This window comes from Schistocerca cancellata, chromosome 5 (assembly GCF_023864275.1).
Source record: "Schistocerca cancellata isolate TAMUIC-IGC-003103 chromosome 5, iqSchCanc2.1, whole genome shotgun sequence".
NCBI classification, from domain to species: Eukaryota; Metazoa; Arthropoda; class Insecta; order Orthoptera; family Acrididae; genus Schistocerca; species Schistocerca cancellata.
Genome location: NC_064630.1, coordinates 165230807 through 165254262, shown reverse-complemented (window position 1 = coordinate 165254262; position 23456 = coordinate 165230807).

Sequence of the window (23456 nt, the reverse complement as noted above, 5' to 3'; positions counted from 1 at the left end):
AATATATATAGATGATGTATGTTTTAAGATACTGCACTTGCCTTAATGCTTTCCATTTTTCCATGTCTGTGTAATGTAACTGACTGGACCATACGAGTTGATTCACCAGCCTCAATCTGAAAATTACATACCAATTAATCAATATGAAGGTTACCTACATTTTCCATAATAATGAATCTGTTGTTTCGTACAGTTTAGTTGGGTTCCAAAGATCAGCTCGACTTTGAAAGAGCCGAACACTTTTAACTGATGTCTGCTTTATAGATCTACTTATGTCAAGAAACAATACCTCAGTACATTTTTTTAAATGTAATGTACGTGCCAGATATTAAAGACGAATTTACATATACTACTAATTTTATACAGGAATTGTTATAACTGATGTAAACTGATTGTAGAAGTCTTCTTGAAAAGCGTTCATCTACCCTCTGGAACAACGTAAAATACGTTGTGGACATGGCATTAAATTTTCCACAATTTCCAATAAAAGAGAGTTTTAAGGAAGCACAACACCTAGTCTGCGAACAAAAAAATGGCTCTGAGCACTATGGGACTCAACATCTTAGGTCATAAGTCCCCTAGAACTTAAAACTACTTAAACCTAACTAACCTAAGGACATCACACACACCCATGCCCGAGGCAGGATTCGAACCTGCGACCGTAGCAGTCCCGCGGTTCCGGACTGCAGCGCCAGAACCGCTAGACCACCGCGGCCGGCCTAGTCTGCGAACGTATGCGTGTATTTCCTAATCCCATATTTCTTATGCGCTCCACCTAATGTTTCGTCTTTAATAACATAGCATAAAGTATTGCTGTAGTCCATAATTTGAGTATGAGAAAAAGTTTGTGTTTATTTCTTTAGCGAAACATCATGGAAGTAAACGTAGCACGCACTGCAACGCATGTGGTTGAGTTAACGGAAGGCGAATTCTACACATTGCTTCAGCGAAGTTAATGAAAGTTGAATATTTTGTTAGGTTTTTATCCACTGTACGATTACGATCGAGTACGCTGGTACTATTACTTGCGCTGCCGTTACTGAGCTGTCCCTGTAACAGCTCCGTTTGTCATTAGCGTTATGGTTGCCAATTCGACAGGAGAACTTTACATCTTGTAGACCTCTGTAGCAGGATTTCCCATACTATTTCGCGGAACACTGCTGTTCCCCGGGAAGTGAATACGGGCTCCGCGAAAAATTATTATTAAGAAGGCGTTTTCTTTTTTCGGTATTTTGCTGCTACAAACTGTTTTTTTTAATTTATTATTGTTTCTGTGTCATTAGTTATGACTTAAAACTGACGTATTCACCGAATAAAAACGTTTTTCCTCATTTCTTCAAATTTTATTAGCCTTAGAAATAGACAAGATACATCAGAGTACCGGGATTCTCAACGTGTTCCGTCAAAGTTTGGAAACCTCTTTTCCAGAGAATAAGTATATTATACTTTGCCTTGGTAGCTGCTACTGTTACGTCTGAGGAACTAAACTTCCGCTGTTTGAGAGGGCTGCATGAAAAACAAGTAATCGTAGGACATTGAACCTTACATTTGTGAGAACGTGCGGAAGTAACGAATAAAGCATAGAAAGAAACATTTTAAATTCCACATCAAAGAGTAACATTTGTTAATTACGTACCATGTTTACGTTTCAGGTTAGACGCATGCTCAATGTGACAACCGTCTACAGACACGGCAGCCTGGAACCGCACCAGAGGTTGATCTACTACTGCTAAAAACTTCAGTTCTGTTGTTGGCTACCTCCCTCTCTATCATCGCCTTGCACCGCCAACTTGTGTTATCGTTTCATTGTCCTTCACATAAGACCACCGTCAGAAATCACTCTGGTTCAGATCTGGTGATCTTGGTGGCCACGCTGTTTGGAATGATCGACCAATGGTTTAGTTTGTTCCAAATGTGTTACGAAGCACCCGAGTCACCTTACGAGCAATGTGAGCTCCGCCTCCTCGTGTATCAAAACAATGGAGTCCAAAGCACCTCTCTCCCATAGAACAGCGATCACATGTTGGCGAAGCAGATCACAGTAACCTGTGTCACTCACACTGCATATTCTTTGTGTCTAAGTTCCTACCACGTCGACGTACCACTACCGGCACCTAACGGCAAATCATGTCACTACCACTACTATCGACACAAATTGTGCAGTGCACATTTTAAGTATCATTCCTAGAAAGTTGGGTACCCGTAAGGGAAATAGTTTCAAGCAGAGAAACTTTAATTTTAACCACCCTGTGTAATTTTACTCCGAAAGCCACGCCATGTTCTTTGTCGGAGAGTATTTCTAGTATCACTATCTCCCGCCACCCCCTCCCCCCGCCCCCCCCCCCCCCCTCCACACCATTCCTTTGCGTTCTATTCACCAAAGGCACGTAGGAAAAGAATTGTCGGTTAAACTCCATATTAGGGTATATAATTTCTCAAAATTTCTACTCGTAATCATTTCGTGAGAGGTATGTTGAAGAAAGTAATACATTGTCAAGGCTTCTTGTAAAGTAATCTCTCGAAGTGTCAAACACCAACGTCTCTGCGTACGCACACCGCCTCATGTAGCGTCTGCCGGTGTAGTTTATCGATCGTCTTCGTAACTCTTTCCCGCCGAATAAACGATCCCCTGACGCTTTTCGTTGGATATACTTTCGCTCTTGTATTAACGTTCTTTGGTAAGGGGCTCAGACTGATTAACAATACTCGAGAATCCATCAACCGATTGCTTTGCAAGCCGCTTTGTCATACGGGGGTCGCAAAGATCCTGCAAATGTGTGTTTCTAATGCGGTAGCATTTATGTTGCTTTGGACACAGGCAGTTTGCCTTTATTACATCATATGACTTTTAAGCTCCCGCCAATTTATATTTTTTGCTCTTGTTTCATTGCAGTCATTTAGTCGGCGGCGATCTGTCATAGATATGTGGTGCTTAACACTGAGAACACTCTTCGCTGCAAAATCTGATCGTAATACCAGAAACGAAAACGTCTCTTTACGAATGTTAAAGTACCTCAAATTTAAGTGGAAAAATGTTGCTTTCAAAGGATAACAGTACATACCATTCTTATTTCTTGTATCAAATTCTACGCTAACACTGCCTCACGATATCTAGAGCAGCCAATGCACGTATTAACATTTAAATTTTAGTTTCTATTTAACATTGAAGACTACAAACGCTTTATTGATTATCTCAGTCTATCACGCTGAAACGAAAGCCTTTGTAACAGCTCAAATACTAGAGTGTTCCTCCAAAAAGATGCTACTGATAAAGAATCAAGATAGGGGTTTCTCCACTGATTTTGTAATTACACGCAATCCTCCCACGCCTAAATCGAATAAATACTCACTCTTGCTCTAGAATCCATGGAAAATTTCCAGACTTGTATTTCGTGGCATCTGCAAACTATACAAATGACGTTTGGAGCTACGCAGCTACACGCAACTTTTCTGCGCTAAGCCCAAACAACTACTGGCTCCCCGCATTTCTGGCGCATGACCGCTGGCTCTTGTGCTTTGTCGAGCCTAACCACAAGACAACGCCCCAGACGGGAAAAGACGCGGCCAGCTCCGAAAGTTCTAGAGAACCAGATGTTCTTATGCGTCACGAATGACAATGTCATACCGAGTAGAAGCACCCCTTACAAGTCTGACGACCTCTATTACGGACACACAACGTCGTGATTCCAATACAACATTAATTTATTACTCTCCAAGGAACGTACATCACGGAATATAAAACATTAATTCAAGGATAATCAATATTTCCAGAGTGTCTATAATTACAAATATCAACCCGCAACACCCTCCCCACCCTGGTCAACTTCTAGAGGAATGACCAGTTCAACGGGACGTGAGATTATGGATCATTCTGAAGTTCGTAAGGTTACAGTTCGTATTTTCCAATCTCTTCCTTCATGAAGATCTTCTATCCGCGCCTTCCTCCAGATGTGTCGTGACGAACATCCTCTTGTAGAAGAACGACATCACCCAGCTGGAGTCTTCCTGAACCTGGTCTTGGTTGATGAGTTTCATGGAAGTTTTTGAGCAGGATCAGATATTCTTTCTTCCAACTGTTCCAGAAGTGTTCTACCATCTTCTGCAGCCGTTGAAATTCCTTGGACACGTCCTTTCTAACTGATGATTCTGGACCAGTAGATAGTGTTGTAAGTCGATCACCTACAAGGAAGTGTGCGGGCGTCAGTGGCTCAGATTCCTCTCCCCCTTGCGTAACTGGTCTAGAGTTTACTGCTGCTTCTATGCTGACCAGGATTGTGTTGAGACCTTCTTCGTCCAACTGTGACTGTCCAAAAACTTTTCTCAGGGAGCGTTTGATAGATCCCACCATCCGTTCCCAGAATCTTCCCCACCAAGGCGCGTGAGGGGGCGATGAATTTCCAAGTGATGGCTTGCTGGGCGAGGCACTTGTGCGTCTTGCTTGCCATGAGAGCCTGCCAGAGCTCCTTCAGCTCTAAGTGCGTGGCATGGAAGGTAGTAGCGTTATCAGTGTAAATTGTGCTGGGCACTCCTCGTCTTCCGACAAACCTTTGTAGGGCTTTGTAGGGCTCTGTTAGTTGACATATCTGAGCATAGTTCCAGGTGTATGACTCGTGTTGTTCGCGCATGTGAATAGAGCAATATACGCTTTCTTCGTAATATGTCCTTGTCTGACATATAATGGACCAGCAAAGTCAATACCTGTTACTGTAAATGGTTTCAGTGGTGAGACTCGTTCAGCTGGTAATGGAGCCTCAGTTTGTTGTACAACGTGAGCTTTCACCATCTTACAAGGTAGGCAACGGTGTAGAACATGTTTAATTGCCTGTCGAGCTCTAAGGATCCAAAATTCTGTTATCAGTTCAGATAACACTATGTTTACTCCAAGGTGATGCAAACGAATGTGAGTCTGCTGCATCAGTAAAGGTGTGAAATGATGATGTCCTTCAAGAAGAATCGGGTGGTGTTGATCTCTGGGTAATTCTGCAAACTGCAGCCGTCCACCGAGAAGAATAAGACCATTTTCCAAGAATGGGTTATAGCGAGCTATCTGAGAATTACGTGGTAGAGACGTGTTGTTGTTTAGTGCATGCAGTTCGGGCGCAAAATGTTGCTGTTGAACAACTTGAATCCAGTAAGTGCGTGCCTTGCCAAATCTGTTGCTGTTAGTTCTCCAGATGTTCTGTTTTCTTTCAGTAAGTGCCGTTTAAAGCGAAGTACCCATCCCCCAACTCTTAACAGCTTGAAGTAGCTACTGTACCGTGTAGTTGTTAAAATAGGAATCGTTGTTTGTACCATGAAGACTTGGTCTGTTAATTTCTTCTTCTCTGGCAAGGAGTGCTCTTCCGTCTGTAAAATTCGAGGCCACTGTGTTCAGTTCTTTGTTAACCAAGCAGGTCGATGGTACCACACAGAAGCACGGTGAAGTTTCTCTGCTGTGGTACCTGTGTAGGTTAGATCAGCTGGATTTTTGTCACCAGGACAGTGCCTCCACTGTGACGGATTCGTTAGTCGTATTTCCGTAACACGGTTTGACACAAAGGTTTTCCATCGATTAGGGTCATGTTGTATCCATCCTAAGGCTACAGTTGAGTCAGTCCACAACGTTGCACGACTTGCATTATAGCTCGTGGCCTTACAGAAATAATGAAGTAGTCTTGATCCAAGAAATGCCGCTAGAAGTTCCAGCCGTGGAAGAGTTATTTTTTGATGGGAGCTAGTCGGTCTTTACTGCAAACTAAATGGACTGATACCATATTTGTTGTGGTGCACCGTACATAAAGGACTGCTCCGTAGGCCTTTTCTGATGCGTCGCAAAAGACATGGATTTCTGGCCCTGTGTTTTCAGATACACCAACCCATCGGAGCATTTTTATGTGTGAACATGATGGCAATTTTGATACCCACATTCGCCAGCGTTTGCTAAGATCAAGGGGTAAAAGCTCATCCCATTCAATTCCTCTTGACCAAATTTCTTGAAAAATTATTTTTGCAGTGAGGGACACAGGCGACAACAAACCCAGTGGGTCATAGAATCTAGCAGTGTTTCGTAGTACTTCTCGCTTAGTGGCAGGACGATTTATAACATTGTCGATAACATTGTTGTGAACAACACTCAGCGTATCAGTCTGTGTGTTCCAGTGGACTCCCAGTACCTCCGTATCTGTAGTGTTTCTGACACCTTCTGATTGCCAATCAATTGGCTTGAATTTGTGGCCCACTTTGCCATTGGTAGACTGATCTGTCCCATGAGTGATGTAACCTCATAATATAAGTTAATTACGGCATTGTCATCTTTAGCACCTGCTACAAAATCATCCATGTACATATTATCTTCAACAAGTAAAGCAGCTTGCGGAAAATTCGTTTTGTGCATTACAGCAAGTTCTTTCAGCGTGGCTGCATGAAGAAACGGTCTGCAGGTAAGTCCGAAAGGTAGCCGGGTGAAGCGGTATGTAATCCTTCTATCAGTTGTAATATAGTTTCCTTGTTGATCTACGATTACTTTGTACCAAAAAAACTCGTGAGATCTCTATCTTACCTGTGAAGAACTAACTGTAGAAATGCTTGTTTGATGTCGGCAATTAAGGCTACTTGATGCAGACGATATCTCAGTTATATTGAAAGAATGTTAGGAAGTAAATTAGCCTATTTCTAAAGAGTCATTAAATGAACGTGCATTCTGGTCGTGCGACGAACCATCAAATACAATCCTCCATTTAATGACACTTTTCTTTATTTACTGCATGATGTGGCAAATAAAATGTGTCATGAAATTTCTGTGCAGAAGGGGTGACTTCCACATGTTTCTTCTTGATGTGTTCTATTATTTGCACCTCATAAATTTGTTTGTTTCAGTTTCTTGTCCGTCGTAAATTTTTCCTCTAGTGAAGCAAATCTCTTCTCTGCTTGCTGAAGATTATTAGATAACATAACGTTGGGTTTCTGGGGAAAGACAACACTCTTCTTTTGTCTTCGATGCAGTAGGATTTTGAGAAACCTTGCAATAACGCCAATTCCTTCTGATTCAAAGTTGTTGTTTCATCTTCTGTGATCCCCATTGTTTCTAAATTCCAGAAACGTCGTAGAATTTCGTCTATTGTCGCTGTCTCTAAACTGATGTAGTTTGTCGTCACAAGGTTAGCCGTGGTGATTGATTCGCTTCCACTAAGAATCCAACCTAGAATGGAAGGTACCAGAACAACTGATGACGTTAGTCGAATCGGAGGAGAATCTTTAACGATTTTCCAATAGTAGCTTTGAGGGATGAAGTAGTGAAGGCAGCAGAGGATCAAGTAGGTAAAAAGACGAGGGCTAGTAGAAATCCTTGGGAGACAGAAGAAATATTGAATTTAATTGATGAAAGGAGAAAATATAAAAATACAGTAAATGAAGCAGGCAAAAAGGGATACAAACGTCTCAAAAATGAGATCGACAGGAAGTGCAAAATGGCTAAGCAGGGATGGCTAGGGGACAAATGTAAGGATGTAGAGGCTTATCTCACTAGGGGTAAGATAGATACTGCCTACAGGAAAATTAAAGAGACCTTCGGAGATAAGAGAACCACTTGTATGAACATCAAAAGCTCAGATGGAAACCCAGTTCTAAGCAAAGAAGGGAAAGCAGAAAGGTGGAAGGAGTATATAGAGGGTCTATACAAGGGCGATGTACTTGAGGACAATATTATGGAAATGGAAGAGGATGAAGATGAAATGGGAGATACGATACTGCGTGAAGAGTTTGACAGAGCACTGACAGACCTGAGTCGAAACAAGGCCCCCGGAGTAGACAACATTCCATTGGAACTACTGACGGCCTTGGGAGAGCCAGTCCTGACAAAACTCTACCATCTGGTGAGCAAGATGTATGAAACAGGCGAAATACCCTCAGACTTCAAGAAGAATATAATAATTCCAATCCCAAAGAAAGCAGTGTTGACAGATGTGAAAATTACCGAACAATCAGTTTAATAAGCCACAGCTGCAAAATACTAACACGAATTCTTTACAGACGAATGGAAAAATTAGTAGAAGCCGACCTCGGGGAAGATCAGTTTGGATTCCGTAGAAATACTGGAACACGTGAGGCAATACTGACCTAACGACTTATCTTACAAGAAAGATTAAGGAAAGGCAAACCTACATTTCTTGCATTTATAGACTTAAAGAAAGCTTTTGACAATGTTGACTGGAATACTCTCTTTCAAATTCTAAAGGTGGCAGGGGTAAAATACAGGGAGCGAAAGGCTATTTACAATTTGTACAGAAACCAGATGGCAGTTATAAGAGTCGAGAAACATGAAAGGGAAACAATGGTTGCGAAGGGAGTAAGACAGGGTTGTAGCCTCACTCCGATGTTATTGAATCCGTTATTGAGCAAGCAGTATAGGAAACAAAACAAAAAAATTCGGAGTAGGTATTAAAATCCATGGAGAAGAAATAAACACTTTGAGGTTCGCCGATGACATTGTAATTCTGTCAGAGACAGCAAAGGACTTGGAAGAGCAGTTGAACGGAATGTACTGTGTCTTGAAGGGGGATAATGGAATGTAGTCGAATTAAATCGGGTGTTGTTGAGGGTATTAGATTAGGAAATGAGACACTTAAAGTAGTAAAGGAGTTTTGCTATTTGGGGAGCAAAATAACTGATGATGGTCGAAGTAGAGAGGATATAAAATGTAGACTGGCAATGGCAAGGAAAGCTTTTCTGAAGAAGAGAAATTTGTTAACATCGAGTATAGATTTAAGTGTCAGGAAGTCTGTTCTGAAAGTATTTGTATGGAGTGTAGCCATGTATGGAAGTGAAACATGGACGGTAAATAGTTTGGACAAGAAGAGAATAGCAGCTTTCGAAATGTGGTGCCACAGAAGAATGCTAAAGATTAGATGGGTAGATCACATAACTAATGAGGAAGTATTGAATAGGATTGGGGAGAAGAGAAGTTTGTGGCACAACTTGACCAGAAGAAGGGATCGGTTGGTAGGACATGTTCTGAGGCATCAAGGGATCACCAATTTAGTATTGGACGGCAGCGTGGAGGGTAAAAATCGTAGGGGGAGACCAAGAGATGAATACACTAAGCAGATTCTGAAGGATGTAGGTTGCAGGAGGTACTGGGAGATGAAGCTTGCACAGGAAAGAGTAGCATGGAGAGCTGCATCAAACCAGTATCAGGACTGAAGACCACAACAATAACAACAACAATAGTAATCTGCTCCGATAAGAATCTCGATGGGAAGATCTTCTGTACAATCCATTAGGTCCGCAAACTGAAGTCCCGGTGTGCGTACAAAGGAGTATGTGCTTTCAAACGCTGTCATAGACGTCTTGGAATTATTCCATGTACCCTGTAGTGTGAATTCTACGGCTCTACGATGCGTTGAAGTCGTGGATGGCGTTTCAAAGGCGTTGACAGATAGGTCACGACGTTCTATAGTTCTTAAATCTAGCTCATCAATCAGGAACTTGGAAATGAAGCTTGACTGACTACCGCTATCCAGAACGCAGCGAGTGAGTTTGCTTAATCCTGCGGGTCCACTGACCCGAACTCGAGCTGTCTGAAGATAAGTAAAACCCGCTGAACTTATGTCGATTCTCCCTACAGATGTAGAGCTAATTTTCTGAGAAGATGAGTAAGAAGCAGCAATGTCAGTACAGATAGCTTTTTGATGACTTTTCTCGCACTTAGAACACGAGACCTTGCCCTTCTCACTGCAGTTTCTAGCATTATGACCTCGGTTTAGACATATAAAACAGCGATTATCTTGCTTTAGTTTATCGATACGTTGTTCGCTGTCAGTTACTATGTTGCAGTCTTGGGCCCAATGAGTGTGAGCTTCGCAAAATACGCAATATGGTTGTACCGGTACTTCTCGTTTAGGCTTACGCCTTCGACCATAAATATACTAGACTGGCCCTGACGTCATTTTCGTGGCTCCAACATCTCTGGGCTGAAGTCACGTGAATGTTGGCAAAACATGGTTGTTTCGTGTTGCGCTTATGGCTGTACTCAGCGTTTTGTCGGAGAAATGGCATTACATTTCACGTGTAAGTGTGTCTAAGATAGTGCAGATGCGTTTATTGAAATCTGCTGAAGTCACTTATATGTTTTTTACACTTGAAATAGAGTATCACGTAAATTAAAGTGTTGAAAGTGATGCCTGTAAAGTCAGAGTCGTATTACATTTTGGAAAGTATCTGTGATAATTCGGTTACAGAAGTAAGTATAATAGTTTCTCGTTCCTACTCATAGGTTCTGTAAGGATGAAAACCGAAGGCAGCTTTGGATACAGGCCTTGAAACGGAAAAACTTTAAGCCGTTTGCACATACGCGCCTTTGCTCGAAGCACTTCGAGGAGAAGTGTTTTGATAGGTTAGTTATTATTTACAATGTATATCTATAATTTGTATTTACAGTGTCCGTCATTTTTAAACCTAGGCTCCAAAATTATTTTCTGAAACTGCAAAGTCTCACCTTTCATCTAAAATATCATTTTTTTTAAACTGATAGTTTAAACTTTTGTAAAAATAGTGGGAACTGAACCTTTGAAGGGCACCTAAAATTGATACTCTAAAATGGACCTGCTCCTAAAGTAAACAATTTTGACACCTATAGTTGACATAATTCCCATAGCCCATTTTATTTTATAAGTGACTAAAGCTCGAAACGTGGGAGGGGGAGGGGGAGGGGGAGAGGGAGAGGGAGAGGGAGAGGGAGAGGGGGAGGGGGAGGGGGAGGGAGGGAGACAGAGAGAGTGTGAGAGTGAGAGAGAGAGAGGGAGAGGGAGAGAGAGAGAGAAGTGTGGTGGGGTGGAGGGCGGAGCTTTATAGTTACGGTATGGTGATTACATATAATTTGACTGTTCTGCAACTGAAGCTTCGTCAGTCTGAATTGGCTGAGACTCTAGTAATTAAAGATGGAATGAGTTAAGTTAGACGTCTGACTTTTAGTGGCGCTGTTATAACCTAAGCCCGAATTTACAACTGTAGACGGTCCAATAGTTCACAGCATGCTTAACACCAGTGGAGACGAACCGCAGAAACATTCAGCACTGAGAGGTATCATAAGAAGGCAGAAGCTCTAGATACCGAAAGCAACTCACTAAATTTTTACTGAAGGCAGACACTCTGTAAACGACGGAACCTATCCAGTTCCAGTAAAAATCTCTTCCATTAAACAACCTGAAGCGTCGTCAAGTAATAGAGTCCATAACACAGCCAAAGTTTGCTTTCGTGCATTGACCACTTAATCGACGTTGTGAAGGTGTAATCGATGGTTTTGTCGGCACCATTTAGCGGACTAACAGCTTCCTGGATTTTATTTTTTCGTTTTTTATTTTACTTGTTTTTTACCGAACCCCAAAATTCTGAAGTTTTTAGAGATGCACAATGAGAGTAAGTAAGAAGATTAATCTTGAAACTTCCTGGCAGATTAAAACTGTGTGCCCGACCGAGACTCGAACTCGGGACCTTTGCCTTTCGCGGGCAAGCGCTCTACCATCTGAGCTACCGAAGCACGACTCACGTCCGGTACTCACAGCTTTACTTCTGCCAGTACCTCGTCTCCTACCTTCCAAACTTTACAGAAGCTCTCCTGCGAAACTTGCAGAACTAGCACTCCTGAAAGAAAGGATATTGCGGAGACATGGCTTAGCCACAGCCTGGGGGATGTTTCCAGAATGAGATTTTCACTCTGCAGCGGAGTGTGCGCTGATATGAAACTTCCTGGCAGATTAAAACTGCCGGCCAAAGTGGCCGTGTGGTTAAAGGCGCTGCAGTCTGGAACCGCAAGACCGCTACGGTCGCAGGTTCGAATCCTGCCTCGGGCATGGATGTTTGTGATGTCCTTAGGTTAGTTAGGTTTAACTAGTTCTAAGTTCTAGGGGACTAATGACCTCAGCAGTTGAGTCCCATAGTGCTCAGAGCCATTTGAACCATTTGATTAAAACTGTGTGCCCGACCGTGGCTGTGGCTAAGCCATGTCTCCGCAATTTCCTTTCTTTCAGGAGTGCTAGTTCTGCAAGGTTTGCAGGAGAGCTTCTGTAAAGTTTGGAAGGTAGGAGACGAGGTACTGGCAGAAGTAAAGCTGTGAGTACCGGACGTGAGTCGTGCTTCGGTAGCTCAGATGGTAGAGCGCTTGCCCGCGAAAGGCAAAGGTCCCGAGTTCGAGTCTCGGTCGGGCACACAGTTTTAATCTGCCAGGAAGTTTCATATCAGCGCACACTCCGCTGCAGAGTGAAAATCTCATTCTGGAAACATCCCCCAGTCTGTGGCTAAGCCATGTCTCCGCAATATCCTTTCTTTCAGGAGTGCTAGTTCTGCAAGGTTTGCAGGAGAGCTTCTGTAAAGTTTGGAAGGTAGGAGACGAGGTACTGGCAGAAGTAAAGCTGTGAGTACCGGACGTGAGTCGTGCTTCGGTAGCTCAGATGGTAGAGCGCTTGCCCGCGAAAGCCAAAGGTCCCGAGTTCGAGTCTCGGTCGGGCACACAGTTTTAATCTGCCAGGAAGTTTCATATCAGCGCACACTCCGCTGCAGAGTGAAAATCTCATTCTGGAAAGATTAATCTTCCTTTGATGTCTTGACACCAGGTTCTTTAACCAGGTAGTAGGTAAAGCTGAAGCCATCACCTGTAATGCTGGTTTTCCCACAGCTTCAGAATGCATTAATACAGCCATTTAAAGAGGAGACGGCGAGATGGAGAGGGCTACGGTTAACGTAGTCTGAGTAACAACGGGGCAATTGGGCATTTTTTTTTTTTACATTTAGAAACTTTATTGAAAGTGAAACAAGTGCTATTTGACAAATATCTCGCGGACTCACAGGAGACTGAGTCCTAAAGCTTTGTATACTCTTACAGTTCTGCAGTTGAGCCACTGCGCCACACAAAATACACTTGGGAAACTATGACAGCTTCTAAAGTAAATACCACTATTAATAACTTAGTCTTTTAGGAGCGCCGCTATTTTTACGTGCTTCAACATAGTCAAACTTAGTACTTCATATTTGATTTTCCGACCAGTCACATTCACGGAAACGGTACTGGAGTGGTTTACGAAACATAAATGTAGACCACTCCATCTGACCAACCAGCTGTGGAGTCCATTTTTTTCCATGTACCCCGTTTCACTATTCGGCTTGGATAGGGAATTGGAGAGTAAAATTTCACGTCCCCTCAAAACGGTAAGCTACTTGATACGGAACAGTACCTCAGTTATATCAAGACAGTGAAGGATATCAGCAGTGCTCCTTTAAAAGATCCATGTCGGATTTTATTTCTAATGCCTTCTATACAGTCAGTGCTGCGATGTTACAATAAAAGATTTCTCACCTTTGTGAAGTGAGACTGTACTACACAGAAATGCTTTTTGTAAAAATATCTACTTAGACGATGTACCCTCAGCTTTACTGATTCACTTCAGAGAACCTTGTATGACAATATTCCACCTGGTATTAAAAGCATGTCACACAGGAGAAATACCCTCAGATTTTAAAAAGAAAGTAATAACTACGATTCCAAAGAAGACAATTGTTGGAAGGACTGGATATTACCAAACCACCACTTAAGTCTTGGTTGCAAAATACTGACACGAGTTATTTAAAGAAAAATTAAAATACTGGCAGAATTCAACCTTACGGGACATTTTTGACGAATGTACGAACACGCTATGCAACTGACTTAGAAGATAGACTGAAGAAAGAGAAACCTACGTTTATAACATTTGTACATTTAGAGAAAGCTTTGACAATATTGCAGGTATCAGAGATAATGTGCGGAAAGCGAAAGGCTATCTGTAATATGCACAGAAACCAGACTGCAATTATATAAGCTTAAGTATATGAAAAGCGGGCAGTAGAGAAGGAAAGAGACAGGACTGCAATCTCTCCCTCTTTTTATTCAGTCTGTACATGGAGCAAACAGTCAAGAAAGCGAAGGAGAAATTGGTAGAAGGATTTAAAGTTTATGGGATAGAAACAAATACTTTGAGGTTTGCTAGTGACAAAGGATCTGTAATATCAATTGAACTGAATGCGTAATGTCTTGAAAAGTGGTTGTAAAATGAATAAAAACAAAAGCGAAATACGGTTAATGAATTGTAGTTTAGTTAAATCAGGTGATTCTGTGGGAATTGATCAGGCAAAAGTAGTAAATTAAATTTGTTTATGGGTCAGTGCAATAACCAACGATGGCCGAAGTAGGATACGAAATTCAGACTGTAAACAGCAAGAAAAGAGTTTCAGAAATGAGAATTACTTTAACACGAATATAAATTTAAACATTAGGAACTGTTTGTCGGAAGTGCTGCCTTGTAAAGTGGTGAATGGTGGATAACACAAACTTAGACAAGAAGAAAATACTAGTATTTAAAATGTGATGCTACAGGAGACATTAAGGTGTTACGACGACGACGACGACGACGACGACGACGACGACGACGACGACGACGACGACGACCACCACCACCACCACCACCACCACCACCAAAACAACAACCGACCACTTCCAAGAAGTAATTCTAAGGTTTTTTCTGCGTGTTCTCAATTTTTATCCATATAGATTCTCTACTTCGAGAACTACAAACAACATTCTTTCTGAGAACTAAAAAAGGTAAGTGTTAACTAGCAGCAGCGAAATTTATATTATGTAGGGTTTTAAGACTATTGTGTGATAGTATAGAGCTCATTAAGGATGTTCGCCGTTGGTTCCAGTGCGACTGTAGCAAGAAAGAAAGAAAGAAAGAAAGAAAGGAAGAAAGAAACAAGGAAAAGTTTGCATCGAGCTCATTTGAGTAGAGCAGTAGCTCAGTAGGGTTAGGTTAGGTTAGGGCAGAAAACAAGTGGTCTTGTCTCAGATAACTTTCTTGTACGCATGAAATGACGGAAAAATTAGATAAAAAGAATAGTACGGCTGCGGTCATCCTTTTACAAATACGACTCCAGTTTTTAAGTTGTTTTTCCCTTGATTTATAAAGCATGAAAATACCCATGTAAGACGCATTTTAGTTCTAAAGACAAAGAAAATGTAACAGTGGAAGCAAAAATAATCTTCGATAGGAGCTAACATTATTCATATTATCCTTACAAGAGAGCTAACAGCGCTCATTCTACGTAAAAGTCTTAAGAATGGGAAAACAATAAAAAAGTAATATATCTTCGTTAACATGCAAATGAGCTGAGTCACATGCAAACCTGCACTTGTGTCCAGTGTCCGCGTCATGCCACAACTGTTGGGCGGTGACACATTAATGTATATAGAATAGCATAGACGCTAAGTTGAAAACTGTTTTATCTTACCACTAAAGGTGCAAAGAATCGTAGAGGATTAACTTCCATGGCTCACTGGACTTTTTCTGAAAAAAAAGTAAATATTCATTATATATTACACTTCGTGCTACTTGTGACAATAGCGTAGAAAATACGTCTTAACTACAAACGATGTACATACCAGTGCCTACAAGCAATGTTCACTGTGGCACGGTACACACATTTATTTAACAACCGCATGACAATATACAAGAAGCCCACTTATTCAAAATGTAAAATTATAATCTATAGCTCACCTTCAATTCTGAGAATGAGATACTTAACTGTCAGGAGTACTACATTATCCTACCTCTAAGAATCTCCATTACAACATTCAGATCTCTGTTAATCTAACAACTTGTAGAGCCTCTTTTTTCCATCAAAGTCTTCAACGGTTTCCCCTATGTGTTAATGTTGCTCCCAAAGCGTACTGAATTTTTTTCTTTTGTATATATACAGGATATCGGAAGAACTGACCTAGCACGAAATCAACGCCCCATTTAAAACCTTCCCTAATATGTGACTGTAATGCAAAGTTGGTGGACCCACTGTTGCAAGGGATCATCATTAGAGTGATGTAAACGTACGTCATCTTGGTAAATTTCGATTCCGATAGTGTGCGAAACGGTAGTCTACAGAGCAACATATCAGTCGCATGGCCGTGTAAGTTTTAAAATGGTTCAAATGCCTCTCAACACTATGGGACTTAACATCTGAGATCATCAGTCCCCTAGACTTAGAACTACTTAAACGTAACTAACCTAAGGGCATCACACACAATAGCAGCAGCGCGGTTCCGGACTAAAGCGCCTAGAATCGGTCGGTCACTTCGGCCGGCGTGTAAGTTTTATTGAGGTCAACGGCCACGGGAGATTACGACGTAAATGATTCCAAAGATACTACCCGAGATTTAATTCAGGCTTAAAATACTATTGTCAAACTAATTCACCTGCTTGTTCTTGAAAACGTGATGCTGAGAGCTGTCCATTCTCCCACGCACGTAATAATGGCTTACGTTGGGCGTACTGTATTAGTGTTATCTGTCAATATTGGATGAGTAACTTTGCAGGTTGGAGGGGCCGGCCACTCAGAGCTCTAATCAAACAAAAGCAATGACTGGATCTAATGCTTTCTTGGCAATACCTTTTCATAGTGGAAATGGCAACAGCGGACTTCATTCAACTGCTGCGAAATCTGTATGACAGAATACTTCACATCACTGTTCTCTGTAACCATGCTCTGTTCAAACCTAATCACTTCTCTTACTCATTCTCACATAAATATTCTATCGTCGTGGCTCATTTTTCTGGTTCTTGTTTACATTTAGATCCACAATCCGACACGTTACACAAAACGGACGTTGAAGCCCTTAGGCCTCTAAAACATTCCGTTCCACATGATACTGTGTTATAAAAATACCTACCTATCATTCATATAATTCTAAACAAATTAGACATTAGGACGGCAGCATAATTGAATTAATTAGAAGAGAAACGCGGGAAGATTAACGATTGAAAGAAACGTTATGCAAATTAATTGTGAATTAATCTTACTTTGTAGCAGAGTGCGTGCTGTTTCAAATATTTCAGGAATATAAAAACTGTATTGTGCGCCTAAATGTCAGACCTTGTCTTGCCAGCATCATAAAAGTATTACGTCCTTACGGCCCAGGAAACTTTACAAGCCACCTCCACACCTTAAATGTCGTTGCCTGGCTCACAGTTTTAATCCGTGGGTAAGTTCCAAGCAATCGTGTATTACCAAAGTAAAATGTTCCTTAGAAAATGGGTCTCTAAGAGTAGTTCATATAAAGTGTGACAAAAATGTTAAAATACGTTAAAGCCGCGATTTACTCCTTGGAGCCTGGCGCATCCGAGCACTCGAATGCAGCCGATGTAATACGACAACAGTTACCGATGGAATAGGTATCCCGTCAGGTTCATATAGCATCGCAGATGGAATTAGCATAAAGTAAAATACTATTCTCAAAGATATTTTTCTTCGTAACATGATTCGCTTGTAGTGAACAGTCAATGTACGTGCTTGTCTCTCGTCTGCTTAACTTGTAATTTCGCTTTCTTTATATGAAGCAAAACATGAGAGCTTGAAAACGACAAACGTTTCTATAGAAAAGAACCCAGCCTGAAATTTTAAACGTTTGCTATTTCAAAACATTTTTTTCACATTGGCGGGAAGTGTAAAAGATGCAGTTTTATTATACGTTTTCGTAACTTCAGAGTCTGCGTTTTTTCTACTGTAATAGGTAGTACTTTGCGACATATTTTAACTTTAATTTTTGGTGCAAGTTTTTATAACGTCATTTTCGTGGCGAACTTTGACTTATTTCAGAGTGCCGCCATTTTGTTAAAAACTATTTTTTTTAATGTCCCTATGTATTAAATTAGAAAGTATCATCATTTTCAAAGCAGTTTTTGAAATTTTGTCCTAGATTGGAAACAGTGGCGTTGAGAGCTCCTACTAACAGCCCTCTCACTCCGCGAAGGCCTTTCGTCGAAGTCGTGTGGTGTCCTCTGGATGCAAGTTTTTTATTCTTTAAAGAATTCATAATACAATCGTAAGGGTGTACGATAAAGTTCTAAGGTCAGTTTTGTAATTTGTTTGTTATTTTGTTGAAAACATCGTGAGTGTCGGTTCCAAAATAGAGCTTCACCCTGGTCTACTCCTTCAAACAGAACTTTGTTGAACAGACAACTGATATTAAATGGAAGTGGCAGATTGTGTTATTCAGTAACTCACAGCCGCTGTGAAGTAATTTCTCTGAACTTGAGATTGCGTGACAGTAGAACTGCTTAACGAACAAAATGTTTAATTTTTGCATCAGTTCTGACCTCATACACGGAGTGCATGTTTCATTTTTAATACTGAAGCAAGGTACTATCGAAAAGAAACATGCTAATCTTATGAAACAAAGAATGTAAAACAGAATAAATGATATACTGAAGAAAGCAATGGCAAAAATATTGTAATATGTGTGCCCTATGGCTGAATAGGTGTCATACTATAAATACAAAGGGTCGGAGCTCCTTTCTCCACCCGTTCCGCCACTACTTCGTCTGATAGTGAATGCGACAGGTAGACTTGCAACATGGTTCAGTCCACGCCAAACCGCGTCCTCCTGTCCAGTCATACTTAACAGAAGTCAGTATTCTTGTCGCAGGAATGGAAGGTCATACGATCTCTAATAAGGGTCTGTGCTTTGTAAATCTTCGGGTAGAGGACGCCTTCAGTTAGGGAAATCCAAGAATATGACTGACTAAAAAAAAAGTTGGCATAGTGAAATTAGACGAAAACCGCCATCGGTGGGCGACAGCGCCGTATAAACTGAAGCTTCGTAACAGTTCTTCGAGCAACACTGAAATGCAGACGGACAACAACAGCAACAACGCGGACATCACAATGCTTTAAATACTCACACTAAGAGAAGAGTGACAATAACATCTGCGGCTACTTTAGCGCTTTGCAATGTCTGTTTTATAGTAAAGTGAGAGCACGAAAGCCTCTCACTTATTTGGTGCTAATAGTGTGTCACTTATTTTGGAGCATAATATTGTCATCAGATACATTATTATTGATAAAAGGTTGTGGCGCTTTCATGTACTAGTCCAGACTCTTTAGAATATTTACTCGCGAAACGCCTGAATTGATCTGAAAGTGACTTCCAATCAGTAGATCATTGCGGTAATGTTAATGTACCCGTAACGTCTCGTGAAAACTGCTCTGTGCCAATAAGTCTAAGGCAGAAAATATGTGACAAGAGATTTTCATGCCGTTGAGGTTAATGAAATGATAAGAAATGGAATTGTTGCTATTTACTGTATATATCTCTTAGTCCTGACAAGATTAGAGCCATTAAGCACGTTTCTTGCAAATAACAATGCATCCTACAAATTTTACATATTGAAAGTGATCTACATGTAATATAGAATCCAACATTTAGAATTAACTGCGACACAAATAGTGAGAACAATAGCAAATCCAGGAGAGAAAAACAGTTTATATTCTTTGTTGAAATTTAGAACAAAGATATTACAGGTGAGCACATTTAAACTATGAGCGTTAGTAGCAATGGATGTAAGAGAAGGTTTGAAAGAGGGAGAGAAACAAGTAATGCAGCTTAGGACAGCAGGACGTGGCATGACTGGGAGGAGATGACAGTATTTGCTTTACTGTTTGACAGAGTGAAACTTCCCTTAGTTATTCAGTTTTAGGGGAAAATGCTATGAAGCTGAAAGGAGAAAGTGCTTTGGATGCCTATTAAACAGAATTGGGAATCGCATTGTGCACAGCGGGCGGGGTAGATTGTTCCAGGGGCAGAGCCGCAACGAACTAGGAGAATGAGATATGAGAATGTTCTTGTTTTAACTATGGGCTTAGCTAGGATTCTAGGTTATTACAAGCAAAGCGAGCACACGACCAAAAAAAAAAATAGTTCTCAATTTATCGTTTTCTGGTTCGGTTCTCCCTGGTGCAGGTGACTGTCAATAGCATCGATATACCTGAAAAAACGCATGGTACACACTGTGCTGTCTTACAGTGTGTTTATTCACATCCGGGAGGTTACGATCACGAACCATCTTCACAGTGGAGAAATATCTATTGTGTTAGCTTCACATGTTATACATGCTATTCAACCAGAACAGTATACCTCGTGGCTGACTTGAAAACGTCAGAAGATTAACTCTCATGGCGGCTGATGGTTTCAAGTCAGCTATGGTGTACTTTTCTGATTAAATAACATATGTGACAAATTGTCACAATATATATTTTTCCACTCTGGACATGGTCCGTGATCGAAACTGTTTGGCAATAAATATGTTGTAAGACAGCACAGTGTGTATCATTCACTTCTCTAAGTCTTTAATGTTGCGAGCATTAGGTGATGAATTAAGTTGACTACGATGTAAGGATGTAGACAGTGTGGTACGCGGAAGTTTGGGTCGGTCGAGGGAGCGTGAACGGATAGCCTAAGTGATTACGGTGACCTCTCGCGAAAAGCGGGATATCCGGGTTGGAGTCCCGGTCCGCCACAAGTTTTCAAATGCCACTATTGGATAGTAGATCTATACCTAATACAGTTCAAGTCAAGCAGTCTTGTTAGTGAATTAATTTCGAAGTATTTCGCAGAATATTATTATTATTATTATTATTATTATTTAGTAGTAGTAGTAGTAGTAGTAGTAGTAGTAGAAAATCAAATGCTAATATTAACACTAGAATGCAACACGCTCTCATTATAAATTTACATGGGCTTCATTTTTCTGAATACTGCAGAGCAATACGTATTTGCCAAAGGTAAATGACCACCAAAACAGTATTAACAGAAGATAACTAAATGTTTTGTTATGGTCTTCAGTCCGAAGACTGGTTTGATGCCGCTGTCCATCCTATTCTATCCGTGAAAGCCTCATCATCTGCGAATAACTACTGCAACCTACATCCTACTGAATCTGCTTGCTGTATTCATTTCTGTGTCTCCCTCTACGGCTTTTATCTGCCCCCCCCCCCCAAAAAAAAACACTTTGTCTCTGTCTCTCTCTAATCCTAAACTGGTGATGCTTTGATGTCTAAGAATGTGTCCTAACAACCCATCCCGTCTTGTAGTCAGGTTGTGATAGAAATTTCTTTTCTCCCCAATTCCATTCAGTACCTCCTTATCACTTATGTGATCTACCCGTCTTATCAGCATTCTTCTGTAGCACCACATTTTAAAAGCTTCTATTCCCTTCTTATGTAAATTGATTATCGTCCTTGTTTCACTTTCATACTTGGGTACGCTCCATATTAATACCTTCAGAAAATACTTCCTGACAAATCTATGTTCGATGTCAACGAATTTGTCTTTCTCCGAAACATTTTTCTTGTGATTGCCAGTCTACGTTTTATATCCTATCTACTTCGGCCATCACCAGTTACTTTTCTGCTCAAAAAGTAAAACTCATCCACTTCTTCAAGTGTCTCATTTCCTAATCTAATTCCCTCGGCATCACCTGATTTAATTCGACTGCATTCCGTTATACTTGTTTTGATATCTGATCTGAAGTTACAAATACGCACGATCTCGCTCGTTAAATAATCTTTAATCATAGGCTAATCTTACCAGAACAACAGCTGACTTCCGTTCGCATGCTATCACCAGCGATAAACAGCTGACTGCACTAGCGCCCGTTTGTTTGGAAGACAAGGAACTTGGGCACTTATCGAATGCTGTTGCAAGACTGACTGGTGGTTTATCACGTGAGTGCTAGTTGGATTTCCTCCAGTAGAGGAAGTTCCATCCACATCAGGAAACGGCGGCCAGTAGACTAATGTATATCACGCGGAATTCGAAGATGGTCAAAAGCTGATTCTGAAATACGAAACTCTTATTTCCTCGTTCGCCATTAATTGTATAAGAGGCTATTTCGAATCAGTCATCCATACCTCTGAGAGCGAAATCGAAATTTGATTTGTCAACCAGTGAATTCTTCAGCTGTCCTTTCTAAATAAAAATTACCAGTAACAACCTTTTCTTTTTACCTTATGAATTTGCAGGTGGTGTCAACATGGTTTGTTAACCATATGTATTATTATTTCCCTATATCTGATAGCAGTATTCTTGTTTATCCCTTACGCGTTATATGGCGTACAAACACGTCTGAAGAGATCACAAATAGGCCGACGGATATAGTGGGACATCCTACAGTAAAAGGAAAAGTGAAAACGAAATTTGTTCAGAAGTTTTACTGGTAGTGCCGTGTACATCTCACAAAAGAGCAGAAGTACAACTGAGGCATTTTTAACAATGAAACAATTATTCCTATAGTTTCTTAGTGAATAAAATACTTATTTTGTGAAATAATATTGGTATTTATTACCACGGGCACGTTTTCGTTTAGCTATGAGAAGTTTTCAGTGGATGTTTTGAAATATTTCAGTTTCCTCATATTAATTATTTATTCAAACCTGTTCATACCTTGATGTTTGCATAAAATGCAATGGTACAAAGAGTTAATTTTACATGTCTTGACGATCTAGCTTAGCAGGCATTCAGTATTTCAAGACCTTAATTGTGAAATTGCTTCTGAGGCGCTGGACACTTTTTTGCAAGATCGGGGCTGAAATCCTCTCCTGTCAAGTAGGTTTCTATGTTCTCGGTTTTCTTAAATCGATTACAGTTAATGGCAGCACTAACCCTTTGAAATGAACACAACCGATGTTTTTCTTAATTCTTGTCCTATACAATGTAGTGCTATGATTATACTGACCTCGTCGTCCGCGGGACTTATTATTAAAAATCCTCTTACATTTCCCTTGCGAACGTTTGTCATTGTAATTATTCGGTTCTGTGAAGACTGTGTGACGTTAATACGTCACTGATGATCTGTTCGCTAGTATAATTTCAAGTGCAGATCAGTTGGTCTGATCACTAGTACAGTTTCCTTTTCATTCGCTCACAGTACATAAGAAAATCTCTTGTTACAAGAAAAACTAACACTTTCAGCGACAATGAAGCAATATAGATCACAGACTGGAAATTTATGGTAAGGACTATGGGACCAAACTGTTGAGGTCATCGGTCCCTAGGCTTACGCACTACTTCATCTAACTGAAACTAACTTACGCTAAGGACTCGTACTTCCGACGGAGGGAGCCGCGCGAACCGTGACAAGACGCTATAGATCGCAAGTCAAGCGCAAAAAGCGTTTTCTGTCCATTAAAACTTTCATGTAGCTACTGTGTAAAATGTTCACCACGACTAATTTGTTGTTTTGATGCAGTAGTTTCAGTGTTCACTGACACTGTGTTAAGGAGCATAGAATAGTTCACAGATGTGTGCCACTCAACTCCCATTGAGCAACAATTTCGCCTCGTATGAGCACTGGAAGCATTATTTTACATACTGCAGTAAATACTGTTAAACAGTGACCGCCCGCGGCTGCCACTAAATCTATATCATTTTATAAACTGAAGTCCCCAGTCGCGTTTTTATGTCTGTATCTTAGGAATAATCTCAGGAACTACTGTAGAGATTTTGATAAGACTTTCACTAATAGACTAATTTACACCAAAGATTTGTGTGTATAATTTATTACCGGCGCGCCAGTCAATTCGTTCGGGCGTAATTCGTTAGAGCTACCGCTGCGAAGCCGCATTGCGCA